Raw genomic sequence first — 26364 nt, 5'->3', positions numbered from 1 at the left:
TGAATGGGCCTACAATTTTTTTTTTTCTTACTTTATAAGGTTCTGTTTTGGAGTGAATAAGATTAAATGGATAAAGCTGTTGTATATCTTGAAAGCATGTTTTAGATCTGCTATACTTTTTACAACAAAACTAGTTACCCTGCTTTGCTTCAGCTGCTATAGAGTCTGTCAGAACAGAAGATCCAAATGGCCTTAGTTTGCTGCAATCCAGAACCTCTGACCTTTCACAGATGCACCTGATTGGTCAGGAAAATTATATGTTAACTGATGTAACATGCAAAATCTGAAAAATCCACTTAAAGACTTCTTTTCCCCTAAATTAAATGGGTTTTGTAGGTAGAAGATATTAATAACAATATTGTAGACTATACTACCTGGGGTTTCTTTGCAAAAACTGTCGTCAGAGAGCAAATGCTGCCGCTACCATTTTTTTGGAATGTTCTTCTAAGTCTTTGTTTACCTAAAAAGAGCAGCAGAGAAGAGAATTTTGTCTGATTTGGAGGGAGTAGTATAGAATATGGAGGATGAAAAGATGTGATAAACATGAGGAGAAAAGGGAAAGCACAGAAAGATCAGTCAAAAGGAAAAAATAATCATAAAGTTTTATATTACTCGAATGTCACTGTCATATAAGATGAAAATGACACAGAAAGAAAGTGGTTTATGCTAGCAGAGCTACAGCAGCAATTAGGAAAACTCAAGTGTTTTGGAGGAAAAGAAAACTTTCTAACCTCTCGGCCAAATCATGAAGACTGAAATGTTTTGTGTGCTATTGAGAAGTACTTTGTGTTTTTCAAAATTGTGGGCAAAAAATTTGGTGATTGCTATTGCAAATTGCTGTTCTAACACCATGTAATGGCCAGGGCAGAGGGCCATTAATCTTGTTCACTGGAAAAAAATATTTTTCCTAGTGGCTATATGAGTCATTATTTTTTCTTTTTTTACAGCATTAATGGTAATATTTTTTTCTGAAGGAGTTGGCAGCAACTTTTGCCATATAAGGATAAAACAAAGTTATATATTTTTTAAAAAACCCTCTTGAAAGAAAAAATCTCCTCATGAGTTTAAATTGCAATTTATTTAAAATTTAATGAAATGTTTTTTTAATGTATTTGTTGTATTTTGTCACAGCAGCAAGGGTATACATAATTTATATCTTGTTTATAAGCCTAACAAATGTGTTTTCCAGAGATAAGGGGTCTGTTTCTAATACCAGTTATTCTTTACATAGTAGAACTTTTCTAAAAGGTTTATGAATATTACTTATGATTATTTGTTGATGCTGCTGCTTTTTTAATTATAGCCCCTGCTTTGCATACCAGAAATCCTGATGCATATTCACTTCACTTGATGATCAGCAAAGATCAGCTTCCCTTCAGAGCAGCAAGAATTTGAGCATCCTGACCCTGGCCTGTAGATGTACAAACTCTGTTAAAGTAAGAAACTAATGCTTTATTACCATTTATAGATATTAAGACCCTAGGTACAAGATAGCTGTCACTCAGTTTACCCTGACATTTTTAGCTCCTGATCCCTGTAGTTTGCAATCTAATTTAACATATTGCAAATCCAAATGCCAGAAGTCTTTTATCAATTTGAACTTAGTAGTCCATTTTAGCTATATTTTCTAAAGGGCTGATTTCTCCTTAAGCATTGCAGCAAAGTGCCATTTTTTAAGAAAAACCAGCACTGAGAACTGAGCTCTTGAAAATATTCATACTATTGCTCATTGTCACAATTAAACAATCATGGATGAAATCTTAGCCCCACTGAATTCAGCAGCAGGAACACTCATGGTTGCAAAAGAAGTTGGGATTTCCCTCAGTAGAATGGAAGCATTATTAAAAACTCTGCTTGAAGTTCACTCTCAGCCTCTTATGGGAAGTAACAAGTTGCTGATTATTATAGTGCTATCATTCTTTTTTCTTTGATTCTCCGCAGCAGAGAAATAACACTCACTGGTGGCAAAATAGGTTTTAGAATTATCACTCAGGGAGATGAATGCAGGACTTGTGTACTTCACTCCTAGATCTACTTCTGCTGCAAGCTGAACTGTCATCTCTCACAGGCACAATGGTCTGCATTTCCCTCTGCAGTGTTCTCTTCACATTGATAGATTATTAAGCATAGATTTTTCTTCCAAATGAGAGGTTGTATTGTGCTACATAGACAGGATCTGATTTACCACACTGCTGGGAGCTAAGTTGAAGTGACCTCAGCTTGCAAGACATCCTCTTAGCAGTCTGCAAAATGAAGTCTCTAAAGAACCAAGTGGCCGGGAGAACAGATACAATGTCTGCGCTCTCTCTTATCTTTCAGGTTTCTGTGTACAGAGCTGGGTTAGCAATCTGCCATCCTGTCCCAGATGATTATAAACAAGCCTCTGTGTATGGCTCCAGGTGATTTTTCCTTCCTATCAGAACAGATCTGATACCATTTTAACAAGTTATGCTTTGTGGCTGAGAGTAGGGTATTGGATTTAGACACATAAGGGGAGAGAACTTTTTTTCCTCTTCAGTCACTGAGGACCTTAGTGAACTTGGGCAAATTAATTCACCCCAATAATTTCTCCAACATGTAGGAGGGGAATAATATTTCTTTACATAAATAACTGCTAGTTCTTAGGTTACCTCAGGTAGACCTGTGACAGAACGTGTTCTGCCTGAAACACTGAGGTGTACAGGAGTAGTGACAGATCTTGGAGGCGGGAGTAACAGGAGATGTAGAGGTAGCAGTTCTTGTCCTTGTCACTAATGCTGCAAACAACCTAGAGAAAGCAACACCTCCTCTTTGTTTGGTAGTTTCCAGGACCATTCCTCTCTCAAACAATGTTTTTCTGAGGTCAAATTAATTAACTTTTGTTAGGCATTCATCAACTTGAAATTGAAAGTAGTTTTCTCTTTCACAGAGCAGAGGTACTTCATGGGAGAATCTGACCTGTGAAGTAAGGTGCAGTACAAGTGAGAAGCAGGGCAAGGGTTCTCTTGTCATCAGCACTCTTATTGATTTATCCAAAGTATTCTAAAGTTCATTCAGAAGTTATAGGTTGAAATGAATTGCCCCAGTGAATCTGAAGCTAAACTTTCTTTCTGAGAAACAGGGCATTTTTAAATGTAATTATGAGTTGGATAAACTTTTGATTTACATCAGAGAGTTGCAGAAATATCGATAGTTTAAAAAAGGAAATTATGGGAAATATTTATGGAAAATAAAGGCATATTTCCAATGGAAAGCAAATTAGAAAGTTGAAGAGGGTCTTTTTACAAGGACAAGCAGTGACAGGGCAAGAAGCAATGGCTTCAAACTGAAAGAGCGTAGGTTTAGATTAGATAGATACTATGTAAAAATTGTTTACTGTGAATATGGTGAGGCACTGGAACAAGTTTCCCAGGTAAGCTGTGGAAGTGCCATCCCTGGCAGTGCTCAAGGCCAGGCTGGATGCAAGTCTGAGCGATGTGGTCTAGTGAGAGGTGTTCATGCCCATGGCAGGGGGGTTGAAACTAGAGGATATTTCATATCCCTTCCAACCCAACCAAATTATCAACAAGCAGAGACAGAACGAAATTTCAAGGAAATGATGGCAACATATAAATAATGGATCTTATAGGTTAACTACAGAGCTAATATTAACAAGATGCGATTACATTTTTTGAGTCATTACCAAATTTGTAGAGTGTTAGTTATTCCATATAAGAAAATAAAATCATGTTGCAAACCTGTACATGTACAATGAAAATGCACATATTTTCACTTTTTTTTGTAGACAGCAAGAATCAAAAAAAACAGCAGCAGAAATTTATTTTGTTTAAAATTTCAAATAGCTTTAATCTATTCAGGCTACTGTTTCACAGGATTGGTTTATCTGTCTCTGACACTCACTGACTGTCAACTGTTTTGTCTTCTACTGTTTTTTGCGCTACTGTAAAATTGAATTTCATTTAATTACCCACCTAGGGTCTTATTATTAACATATATTATTAGAGTGCTAGGAAACCCACCATCCAAGTTGGCACAGGATCTGATTTTCTGCACTGTGGTGTGCTAGTGGGTGATGCAGTATGAAAGGATCTGGATCCCATGATCTGTGTTTTCCACGTGTAATTCTTGTAGGCTGCTCTAATTCAAAGCACAGGGCAGCTCCCCGATAAAGCCGGCCTCCCGGTCAGGGGGTGGATGGTATATTGGCATCTGTATTTGTTTAATGTACTCAGCCTCCATGAGGCAATGATCTGACTCCAGCATGCTCCAGCCCATGTGTGACACACATCTGAATATGTGGTATTGTATTAGCATTGTTTATGGTGGGTAAATTTGGACTTGAAAATGGATCTGAACAACTGTTTAAATGGAGATTAAAACTAATCTTGTCCTGTCGCAAATCCCATTGCTTGGATGCTTGTGCTGCAGCAAAGAAGTCGGTGCAGGGAGGGTGTTTGCCAGCAGAAGGGGCCTTGTGCCAGGTTACCTGGTTCTCTGGGAGCTGCTCAGAGCTGCGGTGTCTGCAGTCAGCCCTCCTTGCCCAGGCAGCCTGAGCACACATGGGGGCTGGACAGGGCTCTGTGCCTGGTGCCAGCTGCCCTCAGTCAGCCTGGTGACCCTGGCACATCCTCATTTTTGCCAGTTATCGCTGCAAGAAGAAGCAAGTAGGTATCTGCATACTCCTCATTTAACTGAGGAGGATCCTCATATTCAAAACCTTCTGTAAATACCATAGCAACACCAAAAAGAAATACTTCAAGGCTGCAATAATGTGATAAAAAAAATATTTGCCCATTTATTTTCCCTGAAAGTTTATGTCCAAATTTGTGTGGGTGCAACAGTTTCTCAAATGACTCTTGATTTTTTAACCCTTTGGCTCAAAGGGATTAAAAAATGAAGGATTTTAGATATTCTGTTATTTTTTTCTTGGTATTACAGTCACCAACATAAATCTTCTCTTCAGAGTGCCTGTGCTTTCCCCTGGCTGCAGAAGGTTGCTTAGCAACCTGCTTGGTTTAGTCATGTGATAAAAATACCAAGGTGCTGAAAATTTCCACATTAAAATTATTTTAAAAGGGCGATATGCTTTTCAAAATTAGTAACTAGGTAAAAAGAAAAAAGATTTGTATAACCTGAAAATTTGTTACTTGAGGTGTAAGCATTCACTGAATCCTAAATTCCAAGCAATTAGTTTTGAATTTTTACAGGCCAGTCTACTCCAGATTTCCAGTGCTCAGCAAAACACACCACAGTGTGTTGCACAACAGTGTGGTCCCTCTTGATAACAGGAAAAATATTGCATGTCTCTGCAAAGAGAATTAATGGCATTATGGCATTTACTGAACACATAAAGTACTTAAAGCACATCAGAAAATATGTTACTTTGCAAAGGAGTTAAATTTTTAAATGTCAAACTCTCTTTAAAGCATAGAGATTTTAGAAAGCCTATTTGGATTCCTAGTACAATCACTATCTTTTTTTAAACAGTATATTTTCTTCAGAGTTGGTGCAGCCTCCAGCACAGAAATTTCAGTCAGTGTTATTGCCTGTCAGTTGTAATCCCTCAGAATTTCAGCCATCGAGGGTCTAATAACATAAGTTTTGTCTTTTCAAACTCACATCAGATAAAGAATTCTTGAAGTTTATTCTTTTACTCACTGTGTTAAACATTTGGGTTTTTTTTTTTCCACAGAAATTTAAATTCACATGGTTATTAAGAACTTGGTAAAAAATTCTCATGTTAGTGTAGATACTAATATTTTAGAATAGAGACAGAGACAGGAAAACACATTAATATAAAATGGCTATGACTCAAACTTCCTTTGCTGAAAAATCCTAGATTTGAATGCAGATTTTTAGAAAGGAAATTATATTTGCATTTAAAGATGATCAAACACATAGTTTCAGATACCAGATTAGTATTACAGAATTAAAGTGCTATTGTTTTTCTTTTTGTACTGTATTTTGGGTTAGCTCCAGCCGCATTGTGACTTCTTCCTGTTTTCTGGAAGATCCCTTTCCCATTTAAATTTATCAATAAAATAAAAAATTCTCTGATGGCTATATTGATGGGCTATTACTGATGGCTATATTGATGGGCTATTACAGCTATATGGTTTGAAAATGGAAATTCACACTGCTAGCCAGGTGGCTTCACTACCTTGTACAATTTCATTATTAATTAAGAGATGTTCTCGTATTCTCTTCTGTGTTAGGAATTCTATTCTGTTTCCTAACACCACTCAATGAGCTGTTGATCACCAGGTTTGACTTGTGCTGATACCAGTTCTGCTGGAGCAGGGTGCAACCACTTCCTTCTTTTTCATGATGGGAATGTAATTCCTTTCCTTACCTTTATCACTCTCTGTTAGTCAGTTGGTTCCCTTTGTCCTTGTTTCTATCAACTTTCTGTTGGAACATGGATACATTTTCCTGGCTAGTGAAAGGATATTAATTGCTGTCTAAAGCAATGAGTTTCACCTGCCTGCTGAGCCTACTCTGCATTTCCAGATAGAGATATATTATTCTGATACATATTTTCTCTTATTTAGTGGGATATTGCAGCATCACAATTTCCCTTTGCATATATCTGCAAATGTACATTTTTTTTAATATAATTTCAAGTATTAGTTTTACAAAAAACCTCTGAAACCCGTGAGAGGCAACTCTGATAAACAGGAAGGTGAAGTGAAACCTGACAAGCTAGTTTTGAAAACATATCAATTTATTCATTATTTGAGGCAAAGAAGACTAGACACAAGCCAGGAATATTCCACCAGCTTTTTAGAAAGAGATACTGGTGTCTTTCATGGTTAAGAACAACAGTTCTTACTCTTAGATAAGTAAGAGTCAAAATAATAATCAGAAAAAAGTACTGTTGAAAGACACCTAAATTTCTCTGCAGGATCAAATATGATGATATCTGAAGAAAGTCCCCCGGCCTCTCATTCCTTTCTCATAATTTAAATAGGCAAGGTCTGGCATGATTGTAAGATGGTTATCTGTGATTTAGGAACACTGAGGAAAATATATATTTCCTATAAGTTTTATGCCATCTGAGAACCACCTTTATCTTTCACATAAACATTCAGGAGAAATGAACGAGACTTTGAAAGGGCAGGACTTGTTTGTTGTCTCACAAGCCACTGAAGGCATACCTGTGAGGAAATCATGTTAGAGCAGACCCAGCTTTTCAATTTACGAAGTTAAATAAAGCTTTGTAAGAGCAGTGTGGAATTTCGTAACACTCGATTGAGTATCTTGTAAGGGGCTGAAGGGAAGGGGAGGAAGAGAATATACATCACTGACATACTTCATCACTTTACATACAGACATCACATTCAATTAAGTATAGAGCTCTCTGTCAACAAACTTGACACATATATCTAGGGAATGTCACCAACCCCCCAAAATCAATATTCAAGTTATGACAGACTGACAGTTTACCAGCTGAATGAGTCTCCTGATTTTACCTATTACTGCTTCAGAACACTACAAAGTCCTTGTAATGTGGACAAACAAAATTAACTAAGGGATATGACTGAGTGGAAACTAAGAGTCAACAGTACATACAGTTTAAGAAAATTGTTAATGAAATTCAGGTCATCAAGGAACTAAAATACAATGCTGTTAAGGAATCTGAAAATACAAGTCCTCAATATTCTAGGAAGCTAAAATTGCATTTTTATGTAATTTATCAGAATGAATACAACATTCTCTCAAGAAATAAATCACTATGGACCTAGGGAAGAGTTTACCAATGCTGCAATATTATTACCATTTTTCTTTTTTTGATATATAAAACCATAAAAACAGAGCTAGCAGAAAAGACCAATGAGGTAGCTAGTTTGAAAATTGCTTTATAGTGGCCATTATATGAATGAGATGAAGGCTAAACATGCTACCTCTGAAACATTACTTTTATAAGTATTGCTCAATAGGTGTACAGTATACCAGCATATCTATAAAAGGAGGAGAATATTACTTCTGACACACTTTTATGTTTTAGGGAATGGTAGCCTTATTATGCTCAGGACTCACAATATGTGAACAGTATAATAGAAGGATATATATATATATATATATATATACACACATATATATATAGTGGTCTTATTTATGCTAAATAGAACAAACTTGTGTTTTAAAATTGATTTTTTTTTTTTTTTTTTTTTTTTTTTTTTTTTTTTTTTTTTTTGTGAAATAAACTCCAGTATTAATTTGTCCTTATGGATCCTTATTCTGGCAACTTGATCTTCAAAATACACATCAGTAAATAGCAGTTATTCTGACCCATTTAATAAGAATTTTGGTATTGAAGTACAGCTTTGAAGAGTTTATGGGAGGTACACAAAAGAGCACAAAAGCACCCTTATGCAGTAGCACAGAAAAGTCTGATATGCCTGTCTGGCATCTTCACACTACAAATCATAGAATCATAGAAAGGCTTGGGTTGGAAAGTGTTACCCTGGTTTTTATGAGTTTCTTTATTAGCCTTTTGATTTTCATAAATGGAGTCAGATCTTTTTAGTTATTGTACAATATTAAGAGCAGTTTTCTACCTTTCCCACAGAAGTAATATAAACAAATCCTTTGTTTTTCATTCTCTGTCCTTTGTTTGCATATTTCTAACCTGAAAACAATTGTAACTGACAATTCGTCTGGCCACTGAAGCTGAGGAGTGGAAACCCCAAAAAGCCAATCTTCTGCTAGACCCACAAATGTATAAAAGTAAAAGAATAAACAAAGGGGTCTCTTCTCTCCGCTCTTTCAGCTGGGAGCTGGATCAGAAGAACCTCTGCGAAAATCTCTTGTCTGCGTGTGATTTCTTTGTGTGTCTCGGTGACAGGAAAGCACCTTAAATATCATCCTGCTGCAACCCACCCTGGCCACGGACAGGGCCACTACCTACTAGATCAAGTTGCTCAGAGCCTCATCGCACTTCGTCTTGAACACTTCCAGGGATGGTGCAATCTGTTCCAGTTCCTCATCACCCTCTGTGTATATATCTTCCTGCTAACAACTAATTTTTTGTTTTTGTTTTTGCTTTTGCCTTTGTTTTTGTTTAGTTTAAAACCATTCTCTCTTGTCTATCACTATGTCTATGTAAAAAGTCCCTCCCTTCTTTTTATAAGTACCATTTAAGTACTGGAAGGCCACAATGTGATGTCCCTGGAACCTTCCTTTCTCCAGGTTGAACCACCTCAGCCTATCTTTGTTGGAGAGGTTCTCCATCCCTCCGATCATCTTTGTGACCCTCCTCTGGACTTGTTCCAACAGGTCTGTCTTACTTGTGCTGAGGACCCCAGATCAGGATGCAATATTCCAGATAAGAAATGATCACTTTTTTTATCTCAAATCATTAACTCGCTTGTTCCTCTCCTTTCTGTTTTCTTTCCCTATGCTGCTGGGGGTAGGGTTGGGGGAGGTGGACAATAGGGGGAGGGGTGTATTTGTGCACTAGCCGAGGCTATTCCACCACAATCATCTGATTCTTCCCCTTTTTATACCATCTGCAAACTTGCTGAGGGTATACAGTATCCCATTGTCCAGGTCATTAAGAAAGAAGTTGAACCTTATTGGCCTTAGTATCAACCCCTGGGGTACACTGCTACTAGTTTTCCTCAAACTGGATTTTGTGTCACTAGTTAAAATCCACTGGGTTTAGCCATTCAGTCCAAATGTCAATCACTCCACTGTGCACTCACGTAACCTGTGCTTCATCACCTTGTCCAAGAGAATGTTATGTGAAACTGTGTTCAAAGCCCTAGTAAAGTCAAAGTCAATGATATCCACTACTCTCCTCTCATTCACAGAGTTAGTCACCTCATTGTAGAAGGCTAATGTCTTAGTCAAGCCTGATTTGCCTTCATCAGTATTTCAGGAGAGACTTTAAGACTAAGCTCATAATGTCTCTATGAAAGTGATTGTAACTATTGCATAAGTGAAAGAGGAATCCTTTAAAATATGCTCACAAACTTTTGCAAATAACATGCTACTTAGAGATCTAACTTTTGAAGATCCCTCCCATATGTTTTATACGTGAAGTAAATGTGATGTCAGATTCTAGAGTTAATGAACTCAGCTCAGTCATCCAGACAGAATTTTGAATGGAGGGAGGAAGGTAATCAGAGATTATAATACTTGCTTTCTGATCAGATATTTTCTTTAAACCCATTAGAAATGACAAAATAACAGAGAGTATGCAAAAGTGTAAAGGGCACAGAAACAATTAAGGAAAATGGAGTGAATTAAGGAAAATGAAGTGACAATTTCTTGATTACTGGCATTTGGTTATCAAGAGGTAACTATTTCAAATACTGTTTTTCAATAATATTACATGTAGAATAGTTTATTATTTTATAGCATCTTACAGAGTTTTATTATTTGTATTTAATCATTGTAATTTCTTGTATCTGCCATAAATTGGCTAATCTTTATTTTTCACCTTGTTTCATGTACTAAGTAGAATTTTTCTGTTGCTTGCTGCTGCATTGTTCAACTGAGATTTCAGCTTCTTTCATTAATGCATCGCATAGCCTTTGTTGTTTACCTTGATTCACGATGAAGATCCAAATGCCTATATGTATATACAAGATGATATATAGAAAACAAATATATTTGTTTCCTAATGCAGAATTTAATGAGAAAACAACAGAAAGAAACCTCTATTTCCCATACATATTATTCTACCTGTTAATAAACTGGCATTTGTTAAATTTGTCACCTACAGAGAAATAAAATGTATATTTGATTAACTCCTGGTAAGTCTTTGAAAGAAAATATTTTTTCTGAACTCTTCTAGGATTCTGCTAATTTAGCAGCCAGAAGGAGTTTTATGGTCTGAAAAGATGTAAGCATATTTACTAAAGAGACTCTAGGAACACAAATTTACAAACATTTTGTAATCACTTAAGCTTAGAAAGAACAAAATGTACCCTAAAAAATACAGCTTTTAAAATGTTTGCTGAACACAGCTCCTTCAAATTTTCAGAAAGACTGCTGCTTCAATATAATATTCAAACAAATACAAGAAGTCAGGTTTTCTGAGTGCTGTTTTAAATTGAAAGCAAAGCGAAAATGTTTTTCATCTTTTCATGAACTTAAAGACAGGTATGCAAAAAAACTATTCAAGGTCAAACAGCAAGTGAATTGCCAATGGGGCACAGAGTCCAGATTTTTTTGTTGTGCAGCCTTGTATATCATCTAATAAATCACAGTAAACCTTTTCACAAAGCTGAGCTCATTAGTTGGGAATTATTATTGCTGTACCTTTTCCCTAATAAAACACACTTCTCTTTTGGGTCAAGATATGAATGTTGACATTGTGCTGAAGGTTTGTTTCAGGCCACTTGAACAAGATGAAAAATCAGACGAAGTCTTCAAACAACTCAGAAATTCTTTCCTCTTGGGGAAAGGGAGGTGGAGGAATGGGGGACACTTGCTCATCCTGATGTCTTACGGAAGGGCAACAGATCAATATATGAGGAACACAGATTTCTGGTGAATGTCAGGTTCTCAACACAGGTACTACGTAGTCTAAGGGGCAATGCATAGACTGATCTGCTATTCACAGACAGGGAAGAAAGGATAAGAGAGAGAATAAATAATACAAACATTAGCTATAGTAATAATGAAATTGTGTGGTTAAAAATCCTGAGGTGAATGAAGAAACAAGTAACAGAGAACTGACCCAGAAATTTAGGAGACTTTCAGATTACTCATGGAACTCACCTTCTGCTTCTCCTTCCCATAGAACTGACTCTGTGCCATGAGTGGACTTAGCTGGAATGACATACCATGTGACTCATAACAGGAGTAAGGCAAGAATACTAACATCACAGTCTAGAAAACCATGGAATCTGAGGCTCCATAGGAACCCTTCCAGAGAGTTTTTAGCATCTGCTTCTTCTAATACTATATTTAGCTTAATCTTATTAGATGTTTTTGTCTGATGAAATGTAGATGGTCTGTACTTATTTATCCTGAGGACTTCTGCAGACACTTCAAGGCACAGTTCATTTGACTAATACAGGCTGGAGACTTTATGCCCTAAATTTGCCTACTCTCATCATTGCCTTAAGGAAGAGTAATATAAGCTTAGAATACAGACACCCAACATTAGATGAGATAAATCCCATGTTTATCTCAAACATTTTGACATAAAATGAGGCTTGGCTTGGGAAAGTATTTTTTTTAAGTCTCTTGCTACTGTTTTTAAACATACAGATTAGATCCTCCAACATCATGTTAATAAATTCTGTATTTGAATTATGATGATAATTTCTAGAAATCCAAACTCTCAGTAGGTCCTGAGGTTGCTCCATTGTAATGGTGCATGGTGTACCTAGTATTTCTTTGCTGCAATCCCATGTAAGTCATGCTTCATAAGGAATATGTTCCTTCCCATACCAAAGCATCCTCTTATGAAGGGGTGACATATAATTTCCTACCACACAGATGGAAAAAAGAGATAAGGTAGGAAAATAATATAAACTCTGTCATGGAGTAAGTAGTTATCAAGTCCAAATTAATCTTGCTTAAACCTCAAAGTAGAAGCAAATGCCAACATACTTATATTTTGTCTTTTAATATGTCTTTTATTCTGCTCTGTCTCCAATTAGACCTTGCATAAGAAAGCTACAGGGTTAGAACACACCTGGAATATCTGATTGTTGTTTTTAACTTTTTTTTTTTTTTTTAAAGGAGGTTTCTGTTAGACTTTTAAAATCCTTATGTTGAAGAAAAACAACCTTTTTCTTCCATGTGTACCCACATGAAGATGTGCATAATAAGAACCAGGAGTGGCTTTTCCCTATCCTGTAGTTGTCAATTTGCATAACAGCAGTGGTTGTATGGATGTCTTGACACACACAAACAAGTCCATTTATTAATATTCAGAACATATCTGCACAATGTTTGAGCTATTTTTTTCTTTCTAATGCTGCACCTGTGCATACACTATTTTCTTTTTCACCAGTGGCTTTTTGGCATTAGCAAGCTAATGGAAATGTTGCCTTTGTCATAGAAAACGAGTGAACACTGTATATTTTGTCAAAGCCAGAAAATACTGGCTCTGTGGTAGAAGACAAGAAAAAAAGAAGTACACAATGGGGAAACAGTAGGTTCCAACTCATTGGAACTCACTGTTATGTACTTCAAAGGCTTTCAGAATAGTAAAAGAAATAAACAGGAAACTCAGAATAAGAGTGGCTAATGTCCTTATCACCTCTCATTATATCCCCAGAGGTAGTACTATTTCATTTTTTTGTCAATATTTTGTTTATTTCAAGGTTTTTCAGATTTTATCTTTTTTCTCCCAAATATAAATATTTATAAACAAATATCACTTGGATAGTGAAGGGTCCCAAAGCAATGAGTTTTCAGTGCTTGCTCTTTCATAATATGTTGTTTAACTAGAGAAGCCTAAACTCATTTTCTTGCTGTGAACAAATATTTCTTCTCATATTGCTCGAATTTTGGCAGTGATCTTATGAAACACCAGACAGAGGTCAAATGCAGAAATGATGAAGGAAGCTCTTAGGCTGTCTTAAATGGTCTGGCTTTAAAGCAGTAACCTCATATATTCTTTGCCAGATCCTAAACATGGGAGTTAGAACAAATGGTACTCCCTTGAATTTGACTTCAATTTCTGCAAATGCCTCATTTACATGAAGATCTAGCTATGAGGGTTATTGCAACATTTACTATATTTTTCACCTCTTCAGTACTGTGGCTTAACCATTTAAATTTGATGCCAAAGAAAATTTGCCCTTCCATATAAATGAAGACAGTAACTTCAGTAAAAAGTGAGAGTTTATATAGAGACAGAATGTAAGATCTTGTTACTTTAAAAAACTAGAGAGTAGTTGATGCACTTGAGTCATATATAGTAATAAACTATGCATAGGGTGTGCAAAATTTAATACAATATATGAGTGATATATAGAGAAGTGGGAAAAATATAGGCAGAGGAAAGGTTTAAAGAGTCTGAATCATTTGGAAGCAATCAAAAAACTCTTCATGGCAGCAACACCAAAAGTACAAAATCATGTAATTTATTTAATATAACATTAAACTAAAATCCCAGGTAGAGAAGGAGGTGGCAGTTTCAGTGCATCAAGTATATTTTTTTTCCCCACGAAATAACAGTGAGGTTCCACTTGAGTCACTAATAACTTCATGTATATTTGTTTTATTGGTCTTGGACAGTAACTTGACAGAACTGCCACTACCTAGATGCTTGGCTACATGCAGTTTTATTAGCTTATATTCGTAGGTGAAATTGTTCAGTTGCAGAGATCTTCATTGTCTGCAAGAAAAGACAGCTGGGGTGCTGGGTGCCTGCTTGAGTGGTGGGAGGTAGTCATGGTAGTAGACTGCAGTGGGGCTGCTTGTATTGGCTTGGTGGTGAAACATTGCTGGTGAAAGCAGTCCCAGAGCAAGCATTTCACTACATAATCAGATGAAATTATATAATATAACAGGGATTTTTTTTTTTGAGACTTGAGGAATATGTGACTAAGGTTCCTGGCAATTCCAGCTCTATTAGAAAATATTAGCTAAAAACTACTGCTGCCATTATTGGTGAAATACAGGAAAGACTGCTTAGCTGGGATAAAAAGGATTAAAGAATAAAAAATTGTGCAAAGGCAATTTGGCTATTTATGTCCCACATGAACAAGATAAAGTATGACTTCACCAGGTTGAAAGGATTTTGATGGTAAACTAACAAACTTGTTTTTATAGCTTGGAAAGAAAGGCATGACATTTGTATCTTTTACTTTTTGCTGATTTTCTTTTAAAATTTTCTAACTTGCTATAGGAAATGCATACCCTCAAAATTATTTCCTTTCTCCTTCTGAGCAATTTGTGATATGATCAAAAAAAGGTGCTTGATTTGTATCACATCTTTACAGTGCACTTTTTCTAGCAGTGGTCTTGGGGGTAATTCAGCCTGCATACAAGCAGGTGCCCAAGCAGCTAGAAAGAGGGATTCTGTGAGTATGTGGGGACCTAGTCTTACAAGGCTGTTTTTAACATGAAAAGAGTCAAGGATATTCTATCTGTGGCAAGGTCGTGCAATGGCTTTGAATTTCTTTTCTGTGATAAGGGAAGATATTTACTGAGCATTAGAAGTGCATGAAGGGTAAGGGGATAGTTTGACAGACACTTGCAGGCTGCCTGTAAACACCTGTGATAGCTGGATGATACATCTAGAGAGTATCTATTGAGAAAGTAAACAACTTACAGTCAACAGTGGCCATATCCCCAGTGTCAAAACATTGAGCAAGAATTCTTTGATCCTTGCATGAATTTTAAGTTTAGATGTTAATAGAAACAGCACAACACCAGAAATACACTTAACTTAGGCAGATAAAGGCTTATTAAGCATTGTTTATTTTAAAATCAGTTATACTGGATTTATAAAAGTGTACTAAGCATATTGGTCTTGCTCTGCAGAGGAATCGGCACTCTCTATGAAACTATAGAAGAAGTCGGATAAGTACCTTTCATTTTTACAAGATATATTAAAAGCGTAAAAAGGGAAGGGGGATGTCATAACTTTTGTCCTGCCTCTGTAGACATGATCATGTTGTAAAGCTGCTGATTATGAGAATACTAAGTAACCTTTCATTATTATTTTTTCCTTAAGGCAGAGAAGTAATTTGGCCACCATTTGATTTTATTCCTGTTCTGTCAGCTATGACATATTCAAGGCACTAATACAAAAAAAGGATCTGTTTTTCTCAGATATATTTGCTGTTTGGTTGCTGTCTACAGCTGAAGCACAGCATAGGAATTGCTCCTCACTATAACTAGGGATAGTCTCAACTGGGTCATTCTAAATGCTGCAGGGCTACACAGGCTATTGAGCAGAGTAAAACATTGCTAAATCTACTTGGGAAGGACAGAATAAATGGTTATGTGTTTTTTCACGCATAGGCTGCAAGTGTATACACAAGCCTAAATATAATCAATGATATCATAGTAAAGTCTCTACACCAAGTTTCTATGTAGCCTAGTGACGTCTCATTGTGTATCTGAATCACCTTTATTTCATTGTTTTGAAGTTTGTTTAAAACAAGAAGAGGGAGGCAAAAATAAAACTGGTAGAATAATTGTATTCATAAAATGAACAAATTGCAATGATACTAGCTCCTATGAAATCTCAAAAATAGAATGCTTAGAGAGGTAAGTGCCTAAGATTGAGTCGTAACCAGAGAGTTTTCATGAGTGTAGTGGTTTAATGTTCGTTAAACTTTTCATTGCCAAATTTAGTGTAGTGGTCTTAGGGTTTATTCTCTTTTTGTCGCAGAAAGATTAGGAGAAAAGCAAAGCAGGCTCAGGCTAAAAAATAAAGATAGTTTTATTAACACACACTAAAAGGATGGAAAAAGAAAGCTGTGAAAAGAAAACCAAAACAAAACAGAATGAAACTCCAAAACACTCTTCCCTCCACCTTCAAATTGTTAACCTTCTTACAAAAAACCACAGAGAGACACGACCTGTGATTTTCAGTCAGTTTCACCATTTAAACATAATCTTTCATCATTTTGGGAGAGGAGTCTCTCTAGAGTACTATTGAGATACTCGCCACAAACTACAACAATCCAGTGGCTCCCAATGTCACAAATCTGCAACCGCCCAGAATTTTTGCAGACTGTGCTGTTCTACCCATTAGCAGCCTTTCCCCTGGCTATTCATGGGCCTCTCAGTGTATCTGGGGTACTGTTTAGGAATGCCTCTCCTAGTACAAAACAAGGATTTTCTTCATCTATCTCTAAAATTGTCTCTATCTCAAAAGAAATAAAGACCTCCTTTTACCCCAGGAGTTGAGGGCTTCAAATCACTTTCTCTCTAAAATCATCTTTATCTCAAAGGGCTTTGAGATTCTCACTTAAATCTCAATCATATCAGTCCCTAATTTTGATTAGAATCAGCATTCCCCCAAACAGCATTAAGATGTTACAAGGAACAGTCCATTTCTCCATCGTTTACCCCAGAGAAGTCTGGTTAAAAATGTCTGCTTCTTCGATCCCATTGTCCAATACTTTTACCAGTTCTTTCACTCTTGATCCACTGACTTCATGCGGTGTCTTTTCTACGTACACTCTGTCTCTTTCTTCTCTCTCTCAGGGAAGGGTTAGACCTTGGAAGATTCATGTTGCCAGGAAAGGGTTAAATCTGCCCAGGCCTCCAGTGGCCCTGTGATTCTCTGCCCCAGGCTGCAGGGCTGTAGAGAGCAAAGCTGTGCTGATGGAGGAGGCCAGTGGATGTCCTTCTTTCCACCCCTTGGTCTCATTTAGGGTGGCTCAGCTCGGAGTTATGAAGCTGCAGGCTTTCTTTCTCTGCTGCCAGCGGCAATTAAGCCAGGCCATGGCTTGGCTCCCTCTGCTGCGGCCCCAGGCATGTCGCCAGCACTGCCGAGCTGCATTCTCCCCTCTCCCCGGCCGGCAGCCGGGGGAAAGGGGCTCAGCCGGCCCCGGCCATTCTCCGTGTGGGCAGCGGCTCCCGGAGGCCTGGCCCGGCCTGGCCCAGCCGCCCAAGGGCAGCGGGGCCTGAGCCAGGCCTGCTTGGCAGCCACAATTTTACCTGGTGACTGACCCGAAAGCAAGAGAGTGACCTGCAGGAAATCAGAGTTTATATAGGTACTTCCCAAAGTCGCATTTGACATCCTCAGTGGTCAAAACAGATGCCGATATCCCAAACTAGTCTTCTGATACGTCCCTGTCCTTTCCAAAGCAATCCCTGGGTCCTGACAGAGAAAAAACACTCAACAGTCCTCCATAGCTAACAATCTGTGCCAACCCATGACAATGAGGTAGAAGAAAAAAGCTAAGTATGTTGTCTAATGGTGGCCAACAGAAAATACTGAGATAACAGCTGGGTCTGCCTTCTTTAATGTTCAGGGATTTTGCAAAGTCAGGATTGGCTCCATGGCTTTTCTTTACCAAGCAAACAAACAAAATTCCAAAACCCAATCAGGAAATCACTCTTTTAAGTTTATTGTTAATACTCGGTTGTTTCTGTCTCATTTGGGGTGCCAGTTGTTTCTGTCCTATTTGGGGGACGGCAGTTGTTTCTGCCTATTTTAGGGACGGCAGTTGTTGGGGGCTCCTTTTTAGGAGCTTAAATTCCCCGGCATTCAGGTGGTTTTAGAGTTCTGGCCTTCTGCAAAGCTCTGTGCTAAACGCAGGAAAAGACGGAGTCTTCAAGGTTACATGCTTCGTTTATTAGTTCTTATCTTACAATTTTCTCAGTGTCCAAAAGAAGTTTGCCGCGGCTCGGACATCTGGTGACTCCCCCTGTCTCTGGGCTGTCCTTATCTTTTATACTAATTGCTACGTATTCTTTATTTACTATTTCTTACCAATGTCTATCACTATTACTAAAAAGGTCATCTTTACTCTGACCCAATCCTCACTAACTACTTTGTGCTAACGTCACTGCAGAAATGGAGTGAGGGAACAAGAAGGAAGAAGAAGGAGACAACGCCCTAAATTCTCCATCTTGCCCCATTCACTTCAATGCCAAGAATCCCAAACTCACTGTTTTTTCACCCAGTGATATACTAAACTACTATTTTTCACACTCTTGTCGCCTGCAATGCTTCCTGCAGTGCAAGAAGCCTCTCCCATGGACTGAAATCAAATCCAGTGTCTCTCTGAGCTCTGGGCTCTGGGCTGGGGTCCCAGACCCCCCTGTCCAGGTCCCTGACCCTCCAGGGCAACCAAAGGAATGCCCTGGACTCCAACATCTCCCCCTCCTGTTTGAACTAAGAACACTTCTTTGGCTATTCTGTCTATGGTTTGCTGTATGCATGGAAACAAACACGGCAAAATTATGAGAAGGATTACAAGCTTTACTAAAATATATATAACTATCTTTAAAATTTTCTTCTACAATGGTGAAAGGTTAAACAAATTGAAAACTCTATCTATCCATGTCTCAGTTACCTCTCTAAGTTTGTTCACATTCTCCTGCAATTGCTTGACATTTTCATGAATGGATTTGGAATGATCTGACAAATTCATGCAGCACATTCTCTCAAATTCTTTACACCTATGCCTATGGGTCAGCAAAAGATTATCAATCGCTGCCCTGTTTTGGAGACTTGCTCATCTTACACTGTCAATGTCTAACAACATGTCACTCAGTGCAAGAAGCCTCTCCCATAGACTGAAATCAAATCCAGTGTCTCTCTGAGCTCTAGGCTCTAAGCTGGTGTCCCAGACCCCCCTGTCCAGGCCCCTGACCCTCCAAGGCAACAAAAGGAATGCCTTAGACTCCAACACTCGGTTAACTTTGCAAGAAACAGGACTGGATTTCTAGCATCTGTTTGTGCATTACAGTGCATTACAGTACAAGGCCTTTATAGTTTGGTTGACTTTATTTTCCAAGAAACTGCTCTAGACATTGTTATGCTTCCTCTCAATCTCTTATCTGTCAATTAATTCAGAATTCTTTTATGTCTAGTAGAAGAGGTTGAAACTATGTTTTCCTTCTTTTCCAGAAGGAGCATATTTCTTTCTTTCTAGGGCATATAAGTGAGATTTAGGATTTGATCTTCCTTGTGAAAGCAGATAGAGCTGTGTCTCCCACAATACACACGATTCTATAAAACATAAGACTATGGAAGAAGGTCCATAAACCATACTATCAGGCTGCTTTTGGAGAGAATAACAGTTCCTTCTCACTTTTTAGGAATTTCTTTTTGAAGTATCAGGAACTGGCAGGCATACTTTGAGAACCTTTGCTATGTTACTTTTCTCAGTATTCAGATGGAAGATTGTTTAATTTCAGGATGCCAGTGTTTTGTTTTACCAATAATTAAATATTTTTACATATATATGTACCGATACATTTTCAGGTATCAGATCAGCTTCAAGAAAAAGGCTGAGCAGTAAATTCTGTTAAACTGCAGCTCAGTTAGATATCAGTGAGAAATGGGTCATGATTCTGAAATCTTTTTTCAGGGTCATAATCGCTATTATTTTTCTGACTATCAGAGACAAATATTACCCACTACCTTTTCATTCACAATATAATTTCCTTCAGGATATCTCCATTTTGGGGAGTTAATAGATTTTGACAGCCTTAGTGTTAGTTCAGTAAATTTTAAAAAAATATTTTTCTTTAATGCTTGTCTAATGCTAATGAGATGGTGAATCCAGAAAAGTGTTAGCTTTCATGGCACAATACAAAGGATCAAGTATTCTTTGTTACTATTGAGTCTGCTGTAAATGTTGCCCAAGTTGGTCCTCTGAATTTTGTATTTAGAGCTGTGGGCTTCATTAAAGGATATTACACACCATTAAGAAAGCATTTCATATTAATTTCTTATTGCTGGGCAGTTTTGGAAGACTCTGATAGGCATAAGGTTACATGTAGCAAATATTATGTATTTGGATTTTAAATATAGCTTGACTAATTAGCAGTCTTCAGAAGCTATTGCTAAAGCAAAGGGTATCTAAGTGCCACACACATTCCACAATAATAAAAAAGTGATGAAGTGTATTCTTATCACAATAAAGCTTTTTCTTGGACTTGCTTTAGGAAATGCAAATTAGATTAGAGTTCCCTTTGGTTGCAAAGTGGTATCCTTAACAGTGTTTTTCAGACAAAGCACAGGTCAAGTAAGAGGGAGGGTGTCTCATTGGTAGAAATTGCCAGGGGCCAGTTCTGATCCTAGGTAAGGTATGGGGTAAAAGTGGCTAAAAAAAGTGGCATTATTTTCTGAAGCTAAAATATCTCCCTTTTCTATGTCTGTTTGAGTCTTGAAGATTTTTCATTAACTTAAACTTTGAAAGTCATTTATTCTTCTATGTAACAACAACTACTACCATTTCATTTATCTCGCCTTCTGTCATAGGAACAGTCTGAGAAGTGTGCCAAATCCCTTAAAATAAAAAAAAAAGGAAGTGGATGGAGGGTTGGGGGTGGGGAGTGGAGATGAACAAATAAACCTACCAGGTTTTCCATTTGGGGTTATTTTCAGCAAGTTATACATTGCTGCTGTTTCCCATATTAAGCCACTTTATATTTTTCCACATGTTGATCTGGATCTCTTATAATAGAAGACTAGAAATCTGTAGGGGAGTGTGAGCTCCCTCTTTTATAATTGTATCTCTAGCAAAGTTTGTTTATCTCCAACATAGGCCCCTAATCACTACCATATCTTAATTAATCTTCGATACTTGAAATATTGGCAGGTCCAAGACTGCAATGGATTTTCTATGTAAATATCCTGCCTTCTTCACAGAAGCATGTGAATTAAAAAGCAATAGATCAGATTCCAAGCAGGAAGCTACCAAGAATAATCTGCCATCAAGACTGATTAAAATTGTCATTTAGTCTGAAATGCCTTCTTCCATGTTAATATAGTCTGAATTCTTAAAAGAATGTTAATTTTAACCGAGTGTGACTGTTTATCTTCAGTGGAATTAAGCCAAACTAGAAACAGAATATCGGTAATGTTTATAGTATTCTTGTTATTATGGTAGCAGAAAAAATTTTAGAAGACATTGTATAATTAAAAAAAAAAAAAAAACAAAAACCCCCCATCTTTACAATTTTATCACATATTAGAAGAACATGGATACGTTTTTCAACTATTTTGGATCCCATTATTAGGACTTTCAACAAAGAATGCAGTAATTAAAGACCCATATAGTTCTGTCTTCAGTATATAGCAATTGAACCATAAAATCTTGAGAATATTCCATGGCTTTCTCTCATGGAAGGCATGACACTATTATTAGTAATTAAAGGTATTTAATATTCTCTGTATCAGAGTAAGTTCAGTTAGGAACTGTGGTACTGAAAAACAATATTTACAATTCCTTGGCAATTTTCTTTCCTTTCTGGTGGTCACATGACAGTGTCAACATACACCATCTGAAGCTAAGGAGTTGCTAGCTTGTCTAGTAGCTGGACTCCTCCAAATTTACTCACTGACAGTCCTCAAAAGCATGGGTAGGATACAGCAGATGGTACCTGTGAATTGCTTGTAGGCATTGTTTCACTGCTTAAGTTTTTCCAACAGAGCCACAGAATAATCTGAGATTTCTGTTAAATATTTGTGCTTCTTCTGCAACATTATTACAGGAATTTAAAATCAAAATTGCATGCAATTAATGTGTTTAAATGAAAGGATAAAACCAGAAGTCATGTATACAATATTTCAGAAAAATGCGTGTAAGTTATTCTAGGCTTCTATGCTTCTCTGTTATTTTTTTCTTTTTGTTTGTTTGTTTGTTTCTTTGTTTTACTTTGAACCATGATAAATTAAGTCTCTAAGTGGTGTATAGGGCAGAGAATTTATTTATTATACCATGTGCTCTATAGCCACTTTGAATTGCAATCCACACTAAATATGACTAATGCTATTTTTTATTTAACTCAAGTTCTCCTTAAGAGCTTGGTTTTTTTAAAGCTTAAAATATAGGGTTTAAAGTGAAGTATGTAACTTTCATGGCTGAACTGTCTTTGAAACCCTTCAAACCACATGATCTTTTAATTTTAAAAAATAGGCCAATGTATGATCATGATTTGCAGAAACTCTGCAGAAATATGTAGTCTGCTAGATTTTAGTTGCACAATGAGCAACAAATAGTAATGATACATGCTGACAATACAAATATCAACATTTATTTCCAAATTGTTTACTTGTACAAGCGACAAACAGAAGGAATTAGACTTTATAGGTTCATATTAGGAATCTTTTACTGTCTCTTTCCATCTGTCTTCTACAAGCCAATAACTGCCTCACTTCCAACATGCCACCTTCCTTACTTTGAGAAGATGTTTCAGATCAACAGCTGCATTCATCACAGAAATTAAAACATTCTGCACACTAGCAACTGACTGGACCTGGGAAATGGTAATCTCTTCTAGGAGAGCATTAAATTTCCTAAAAGAGTAGGGAACTGTCTCATCCATGGGAAGAGGCTCCCTGAGGTTCTGGCTGAGCTATGAGTTCAAATGCTTTAACAAAGATTTTATGGCTCTATCTATTCAAAGGAGGTTAGCTTTTCCACTGCTTCTTGTTACAAAGCCAGATGGATTTTAGGCCACATAAGGATATATGTTATGATTCAGAGAAGTATTAAAATTCACCTATGTGCATAGAAATGATTTCAATGATCATTCAAAACTAAACAACAAAAAAAAATACAACAAAAAATCCAAATCCACAACCCCAAACCTAATACCTTTTGGAAATGCATTTTCCTTCCTGTCTTCACTTGCTTTTCCTCTCAAACTCTTCTCGGTTTTTAGTTCTGAGATTCAGGTGGTTTTAGAGTCTTTTTGCCTTCTGCAAAGCTCTGAGCCAAACGCAAGAAAGAGATGGAGTCTTCAGGTTCGGATTTTTCAAGGTTGTGCGCTTTGTTTATTGTCTCTTATCTGACCCAACAAAGGTCTGTGCAGCTGCCTGGGCATCTGGTGACTCCTCCTCGCACTGGGCTGTCACTATCTTTTATACTAATTGCTATGTGTTCTTTATTTATCATTATTCGCCAATACATATCACTTATACTAAACAGGTTATCTCTGCCGGGGGCTCCTTTTTAGGAGCTTAAATTCCCCGGCATTCCGGTGGTCTTAGAGTTCTGGCCCTCTGCAAAGCTCTGTGCCAAACGCAGGAAAAGACGGAGTCTTCAAGGTTACATGCTTCGTTTATTAGTTCTTATCTTACAATTTTCTCAGTGTCCAAAAGATGTTTGCCGCGGCTCGGACATCTGGTGACTCCTCCTGTCTCTGGGCTGTCCTTATCTTTTATACTAATTTCCACGTATTCTTTATTTACTATTTCTTACCAATGTCTATCACTATTACTAAAAAGGTCATCTTTACTCTGACCCAATCCTCACTAACTACTTTGTGCCAACGTCACTGCAGAAATGGAGTGAGGGAACAAGAAGGAAGAAGAAAGAGACAACGCCCTAAATTCTCCATCTTGCCCCATTCACTTCAATGCCAAGAATCCCAAACTCACTGTTTTTTCACCCAGTGATATTCTAAACTACTATTTTTACACTCTTGTGGCCTGCAATGCTTCCTGCAGTGCAAGAAGCCTCTCCCACAGACTGAAATCAAATCCAGTGTCTCTCTGAGCTCTGGGCTCTGGGCTGGGGTCCCAGACCCCCCTGCCCAGGTCCCTGACCCTCCAGGGCAACCAAAGGAATGCCCTGGACTCCAACATATCTCTACTTTGACCCAATCTCCTGAAACTACTTTGTGCCACCATCACTGCAGGAGATGGAGCGAGGGAAGAAGAAAGAAGAAGCAGGAGACAATGCCCCAAATCCTCCATCTTGCTCCCATTCACTTCCATACTAAAACCCCAAACCTACTCTTTTCTCACCCTGTGATAAGCTAAACTACTATCTTTCACACTCTTGTGGCTTGCAATCCTTCCTGCAGTGCAGGAAGCCTTTCCCACGGACTGAGATCAAAGCCAATGTCCCTCTGGGCTCTGGGCCAGGGTCCCAGACCCCCCTGTCCAGGAATCTGACCCTCCAGGGCAGCCAAAGGAATGCCCTGGACTCCAACAAACTCTCTCTTTTAACCATGACTGCTTTTTCCATTTGCTCTGTCATTCAACCTCAGGTGGCTGGAAAACTCCTTTTGATGTTCTCCTTGATGATTTCTTTTTTCTACTAATCCCAGGCTGCTTCTTGACTCACCCAACAACTCTTTTCATCATACATCTCTGCAACAACAGTTCTATATCGATTCCAGGATGTTGTTTTCATTTTACTCTTTCTAATACAACTGTTCAAGTAAGATCTATCCTGTGATTCCAGTGTCATGCTTTTTGGCCCAGTCTTGCTGAGTCTTGCCACAAACTGGCTCCAGAATCTCTCCATTCAGGGGAAGTTTCAAAGGATGACTTGAGGAAGAACAGTTATTAAATGAAAATTAAAAGCAACTTCTCGTTGCCCTATAATCCTGAAAAACTGGCTAAGGCATTGATTTACTGGGACAGTAGGAGACTTGAGAAAATCAGACCTATTGGCAACATGAAAGAATGAGGGTCTTGAAGGAGTGATTGGGGACAGAAAGTGGAACAGATGCGAATGTAATGCAGCAAGAGGAGCTTGTTAAAACATGTAATGTTTTTCTTGCTTGTGCCCAGAACAGTAAAGACACCAGAACATTGAAGAAAAAATAAGGCTGGACTTACTGTTATTAATTCCACCCAAGAGGTGTTGTCTCCCTTTAGGTATATGCATTTCCATGGAAAATAAAATTTTCTGCTTCTTTAGGCCTCGATTCAGCAAAACACTTGAGCATGTCCTTAACTCCAGTTTTACACAACGGGTCTTAGATATGCTTAAGGGTATAAGTTCAGGATATATTTAAGTGTTTCAGAATAGACATGGCATGGGGAGTGGCAGAAGCACACCATCCTGTCCCTTCTTTCCTTTGTGTGGTCTTCTTCAGAGCAGTGGGTCTATGGCAGGAAGCCTCTGCTTGGGTCTGGGATGGCACCCACAGAAATTTTCCAAGACTTAATGCCCCTCTCCGTCCCTGGCTGAGAAATTGTTTTGTACTGGACATCTGTTACTGATCTGTCGGCCCTTTGATGGACTGAAACTCTTCTTTGTACCCTTGAGGGCAAGGGTACACACTCTTGAGAGTGTGCGAGTGTGTGCGTGCTTTGGGTCACCGTCCTTGTCCATGTAGTGACAGTATACCTGAAGGGGGTTAACTGTCACAGGAGCATCGCTCTACTTCCCTCCACTCTTTGTTATTTTTAGCCGCTGGTCTTCATAGCAAAATACATTTTGTTTAGATTTGTTATCTGAATTTGAGTTTGGTTTTGTATACTCCCATGACATTGGTTCTCAACAGTTCTTTTCAGTTCAGCGCATTCAAGGCAATTTATTCCTGTTTCTTTTTATGTTACCAGCTCAGTTTCAATACTGATACTTGTTTGTGTGCTTTGTTATTTCAGACTTTTTAACAGTCCCAAACCAGCCAGGCCACAAAACAAAAAAAACAAACCAACAAAACCACCCAACCAAAAAAACCCCAACAAAACAAAAAACCCCTAACAATTCTCTAATTCTCTCAGGAAAAGGAAATTTCCGTGAATCTTCTAAGCCTGCAGAGGGCAGGATTAACTTTTTCTGTATTATAATTTGTTCCTCTAATTTGAGAAACCCACATTTTACCCACATGCTTCATAAGCATTTATGATTTAGAAAAAGAAAAATCTGGCCAAAACAGAAAATAACATTCTCAGGAATAGCAAGAAACTTTTAGACTTCCACTCTATCTAGTTTGAATCTGATCCTTCTGGAGACATAAGTTGTATTTGACCACATCAACACTTCCCTTTTCTTCAAAAATTCTCATTTCTGTTTTCCTATG

Source organism: Hirundo rustica, chromosome 5 (assembly GCF_015227805.2).
Source record: "Hirundo rustica isolate bHirRus1 chromosome 5, bHirRus1.pri.v3, whole genome shotgun sequence".
Taxonomy (NCBI): Eukaryota; Metazoa; Chordata; class Aves; order Passeriformes; family Hirundinidae; genus Hirundo; species Hirundo rustica.
This window is presented reverse-complemented; position numbering follows the sequence as displayed.